At 43.0% G+C, this 6,000-nt stretch overlaps 1 long non-coding RNA gene across 2 annotated transcripts in view; it reads left to right on the top strand.

Annotated features, from left to right (window-relative positions):
* The first annotated feature begins 1,888 nt into the window (after positions 1-1,888).
* The window catches only part of LOC149749351 (uncharacterized), a 29,997-nt gene continuing 25,885 nt past the window's right edge, over positions 1,889-6,000 (top strand). Inside the window, exons 1-3 of one of the 2 annotated variants that reach the window (XR_016393010.1) lie at positions 1,930-2,452; positions 3,358-3,479; positions 3,527-6,000. The exon at positions 3,527-6,000 is cut by the window's right edge and continues 25,885 nt beyond it. This is a non-coding gene — a long non-coding RNA (uncharacterized LOC149749351). Of the gene's footprint in view, positions 2,453-3,357 lie in introns of both variants that reach the window. The other variant, XR_016393011.1, reaches the window with a different exon arrangement.

Raw genomic sequence — 6,000 nt, 5'->3', positions numbered from 1 at the left:
CATTCATTCATAAAAAAGAACTTTGCTGTTTGTGAGGTGTTTAAGAATACAGTGCAAGAGGCCACACTCTGCTTCAAAAAACAATGGTCGATGTCCAACCTTGATGTTCGGGCTTGTACTCAGCAGTCCTTTAAAAAGCTGCACGTGACGTTACTACCCCATCTCCTCTTATTTCCCACCCACCATTCAGCACCATGATGCTCACAGTTTGACTTCACTGTATGAGAGAAGAGTCAGGATGACCATGTGACCTGAGGAACTGGAGTTGCCATTCTGGAGATGAGGATGATTGTGGGAGGAGCAGGTTTTAGGGACAGATCATGAGATCAGTTCTGGATAGGTGAAATTTGGGATGCCTATTAAATATCCAAGTGGGCAGTTGGACAGATGTGTCTGAAAATCCAGAGGGGGAAATGTGGGCCACAGATACATATCTGGGAGTCATCAGCTTATCGATGGAATTTAAAAACATGGAGCTGAATGAGATCAGATAGTGAAGTTCAGATAGTTCAGAACCTAATATGTTCAGAAAGACTGAGCTTTGGGGTAACTTCAAGGTAAAGAGGTCCAGAGATGAGGAACCTGCAAAGATTGAGAAAGAGCAGGGCGTAAAGTAGGACGAAAGCCAGCAGAGTGCCCTGGTAGCCAAGTAAAGAAAGGGTTTCAAGGAGGAAGAGTCATCATTAACTAGGTCACATGCTGCTATGAGCCAAGTAAGGTGACGACTGGAGAACTGATCATTGGGTATAGCAGTGTGGAGGTCATTGTTTTTTTAAATTTTTATTTATTTTTTTTGCGGTATGTGGGCCTCTCACTGTTGTGGCCTCTCCCGTTGCAGAGCGCAGGCTCCGGACACGCAGGCTCAACGGCCATGGCTCACGGGCCCAGCTGCTCCGCGGCACGTGGGATCCTCCCAGACCGGGGCACACACCCGTGTCCCCTACATTGGCAGGCAGACTCTCAACCACTGCGCCACCAGGGAAGCCCTATGCATATTTTTAATGTAAACTTTTTCTTGAACTATTATATATGTGTGTGTATATACACACACACGTGTGTGCACACACACACACAAATGTGTTTTCAAAGTAGACATACCTTCATCAATAAACAGAGCCTTACCAGCAGTCCCGAAACTTCCCTCATACCTTCTCATTACTCAATGGTAACCACTGTCTTGACTTGTAACATCATGGATTCGTTTTACCTGTTTTTGAACTTCATATAAATGGAATCAAACAGTACGTACTCTTCTATGTCAGACTTCTTTTACGCAACAGTTTATTTCTGTGACCCATCCACTGTGTGTGTGTAGCAGTCATTGTTCATTCGCATGGCTGTATAGTATTCCATTGTTTGAATATACCACAATTATTGATCCATTCTACAGTCACTGGACATTTCTAGCTTTTACAAGTAGGTCTGCAATGAATGTTCTTGCACACATTATTGAACACATGTACACTTTTCTGCTGGATATTTACCTGAGAGTGGGATGGCTGGGTCATATATCCAAATGCTATATATGCTTTTGGTCATATTCTTGTTACTCAGCAAGCCCAGGAGCAGAGTTCTAGACCCTGGAACCACACAGTCTGAGTCTCTGCAGTCTATGGCCTCTGAGATGGTTTGTCCAGCCCCTTCTTTTTCATATGAGAAGCCTGAGACTCAGGCTGTGTGACTTGCCCCAGGTCTCCTCATTTCTGGGCCAGTATGAATCAAGATTCGTGTTAGTCAAATACCTCTTAGTATTCACATGGGGGAATTCTTCTCTCTGACCCAGTAATGATCACACGCCATTGCAATTTGCCTGACAAACACTCTTGTTTATTAAGTATCTGTAAAGTGCTGGGCACATGGTGTCATATGTTTAAATTATATATTATCTCTAGTCCTTACAACAACCCTTCAAGACGGGTAGTATCAACTCTGCTTTTCAGATGGGCATAATGCGCTCAGAGGAGATGAATAACTCGCTCAGGTTTCCACAGGACATGGCAGAGGTGGGATTGGAGCTCTGCTTGTAATTCCTTGGGAGACAGAGGAGTGAACACCTTCTTATGAAGCTATTGCTGCTTGGGTGCAGGGAAACATTTTCTTTCCCTCAGGCCCTAGGGCTCCTCCCAAGTCTAGATAGTCCAGTTTTCTATCACGGACCATGTGACTAAAAGAAGGCAACTCAACAGGCATGCGCTTAATATAGCTCCAGCTTTCCCTGTAAGGGACTGCTGACGGTCATTGTGAGGATAAACATCTCTCTTCGAAAGCTACAGAGGGGGTGAACTCTTGCTCCCTTAGATCTCCCCAGAAGCCTGTAGCACAGTGAAGCTTGATGTTCAGAAACTAATTGAACCCATTTCAAAGGAGCTAGAACGTGGTCTTCATTATTGCAAGAATCTTTATAGACATCCACTTCCTGTTCCTGTCCCATATCCTGTATGATATCTCAAAGGTAAGAAAAAGATAAATGATAATTATCAACATGTATTAGGTGCTTACATTGTGCCATGTACTGACTGATCACTCCTGTATGAATGATTGCATTTAGCCCTCCCAGTGACATTTTGAGGTAAGAACTGTTATTATCCCCATTTTACAGATGAGGAGACAGATGTTTAGAAAGATGAAGTAACTTACCTAAGGGCAACCATTAAATGAATGAGCTGGGGCTTCACTGTGGGCCTGCACAGCAGTGGTGCTCTGTTCTTGTTGGCTGAGTTGATGCACAGACGCACAAAAGAAATGCAATGCTTGTTTCCCAATTGATACCTCCCTTTGATTAAGGTTTTTGTTGTTGTTTTCTTTTGCTTTAAGTCATTCATCTGGGAATGTTCATAGTCTTATCACAACCACCACAAGCTAACAAAGTGAATCCTGTATTTGTGAGGACAAGTCTCCCTTACCCTCCACCTTGGAAAGAGAGAGGCTGTTTTTTTTGCTCACTGAAATCAGCTGAAATAATCGACTGAGTTAAGAAAGAGATGGGTGGGGGAGGGAGAGCAGTTCAGGGAGAATGTGGGTGTTGAGGGGATTGGAGATGGCAGCGTGGATAGTACCATGTAGCCGTGGGGTTTGTTTTAGCCTCTGACTGGCCCCCTGTATCTTCTTTGACTGACCCTACTTCAGCTTCTTTGTTGATAAGATTTCCAGGTAGCTGGTGGGCGGGGTAAATGTATCTGTGGACTATTACTTTTAGGATTTTTGAAAAACGTTGAAAGGATTTGTGCTGTTTTGAAATTCACTGATGCTTTTAGGGCATAGCTCTTAATTTTTTGTTTTGTTATTATTTTATAAAGAGAACAAATTTTATGAAAAGAACACTTCAGGTTTTAAGTGTTCATCTCCTCTGTTTTACAGATGGAAACTCAGTGTATTACCAAGTGATCCATCTCTGTGGGAATACAGATTTCCTGCTCCTTCTAGCCTCTCCGCAATTGGCATTAACTAAAGAGCCGCGGCTAGATGCGCAGAATCAGCAGGTGACTCTCTGGGCCACATGCCGAGGAAGACAGCTGTTTTACTTCAGTTCACTGAAAGGGGAATGGAAAAGGCACCTAAAAGTCTGCTGGCTTATCTCTCTTCTCCCTCTCTCTTCTCCTGAAGTCCCTCCACCGGCTGAATGATCTTGTGTATGGGTGTAGGGGGAAAGGGAGAAAGAGAAAGAGAAAGAGAAGAAGGGGGAGGAGGAGAGGGGCGGGAGAGACTGAGACGGTACCGGGGCTTTCTGTTCTGAGGCTGGCTGTAACACACAGCCAAGAACTTCCAGTCTTTTAAGACTCCCTCCCATTTTTGCCAGTACCTGAAAAGGTAGAGGTAAGGAAAAAAAAAAAAAATCATTTGGGAGGAAAAATGCTGACTAAACCATTTTCCAAAGCCACGTTCCAAGAGAGAACCCTGGGAACAAACACTTGAGCTTCTTTCTTTCTTTTAAAAAAATTGCTTTGTGCTTCTTTTCCCTCTAAAACTCTCATTTTACCACTGGGGACACGAATATCAATCAAGTTGGTAATGGAGTAATCTCAGATGGCAGCTAAGAGCCAGCACACGAATTAACTGCATGACCGGCATAAGTGACTTCACCTGTCTGTATCTTAGGGTCCACACATGGCAAAGCTATTGTACACTGTCAGGAATGATTCAGACTTGAGAGACGTAATTTGTCAGTGTTTCGTGTGTGTTGGGAGGAGGCCAGGTGTGGCAATATCATAGATCATAGTGGTCCTATAGACATTTTGCAACGGAGATTTCCAACCAGTTTGGACAAGAAACTATTCTCAGTTTTCCCTAGTGTGCAGTGGAGATGTTAAGAATTTCAGTTACTCCTCTGATTAAAATCTAAATGGCTATCACTTTCAAGGTAATATGGAGAACACCACCACTCTGGGGCTCTTTTAATTTTCCTTTGTGTTCAGGCTTTCTATACAAGTTACCTGGAACAAAATTAATTAAGGTAGAAGAGCTTTTATGAGCCTAATAAGATGGGACTCAACTTAAAATGCCTGGGGATTATCTAGATAGGACGTTGATCCTTTGAAATACAGATTATTACATGGCAGGTGCTGTGTTCAATTCGTGCCCTTAAGGATGCTCTCAACCTAGGACCAGGCCAGGGGGCTACGAGCTTACTCTCTCAATCTTATTTGATGAGCACTAAATGCAAAGCAGGTGCCCTTGAAGTGACAGGGGGGTGACTTCCCTAGAAGAGCTGTCATCCACATGGACCTTGCTTTGCACTTCAATTGCTTCTCATGTAATGCTCACAGCAAAGAGAACTTCCAAGAAGGGACACAGCTGCGAACTTCAGGTTCTCAGATTCTGAGTCACTAAAGAAATCCTTGACCCAGAGTGTCAACCGTGGAGGCTGGGGTCCCTGGCAGCCTGCCAGGCTTCTTGGAGGGTAGATTTGACAAGAGCAAGTGCCCATGCAATGAGTTTCCAACAAAGAGCCTGTTCCACTGGAACATGAAAAGTGTTGTATGGGAAAGTGCAAATTTCAAGAGCCTCTGAATTGTTGAGAGAAAATGTCTTGTTCAGGGAGCGACTAGAATCAGGTTCTTATCTGATCCTCTTGAATTACTCTATTTTTTCTCTGCTGCATTTAAATGATGTTTGGGAATAAAGTGTGCAAATATGAGACACAGGCTGTTACTGTGGAAACAAAGTGGGAATAATTATTACTTTGTGTTCCAAGCAAAAGGAGGTTAGGTATTCTAACTCTAGAGATCTAAGAATGGAAGTTAGAAGGAATGAAAATTAAATAGAGAAGAAATATATCCTAGGGCAGAAAGGGAATCCCCAAAACTAATGTGCCCAAGAGGTCCTTATTTATTCTTTAATAGAACATGAACAGTTGTAAATGATTTATTTTAAAGACTTGCCTGTGTTAAATTTTTAACCTATAGACTACACATCATGCCTTTGGGACATGCTGTGGTGCTTCATACCCACTTTCTGGATGTCTGGAGAGGAAATGGAAAGTTTAAGTCACTCATTTAAGTAACTGAACCAATAATTAAACTGCAGATGACAAAGAATTCCCTTGGTTCTGGTTGTGAAGGCCACTTTCAAGCACAAATGTTCTGACAATAGAGCAAGCAGGAGAATTTGTTTCTTTAGGGAGATTTATTCGCACCTCCACTTCTGCCATGTCACTGCTAGTTCCAAAGTCTGTTTGGGCCGGAAGAGTCTGAAATCGGTACCCTCAGCAACAGAAAACCATAGACCGAGTGGAGAGGACCCTGGGAAACCAAGTAGCCCGAACTCCTCAGTATCATTCTAAGGATTCACAGTCCCAAGGTGGGAAGGGATTTGCCCAAGGTCATAGGATTGATTGGAAGGGAGAGGGGCTAAAATACCACCATATTTGCATTTTAAAAAGATCTCTCTGGATATATACCCAGGAGTGGAATTGCTGAATCATATCGTAGTTCTATTTTTAGTTTTTTGAGGAAACTTATACTGCTTTCCATAGTGGCTGTACCATATATCCAAAGAGAACAA

This window comes from Delphinapterus leucas, chromosome 4, assembly GCF_059928025.1.
Source record: "Delphinapterus leucas isolate spDelLeu-1000000601 "Yukka" chromosome 4, BTC_Dleu_Yukka2, whole genome shotgun sequence".
Classification (NCBI taxonomy): domain Eukaryota; kingdom Metazoa; phylum Chordata; class Mammalia; order Artiodactyla; family Monodontidae; genus Delphinapterus; species Delphinapterus leucas.
Note: the sequence above shows the minus strand (reverse complement) of the source record. Positions and strands in the feature narration are given on the sequence as shown.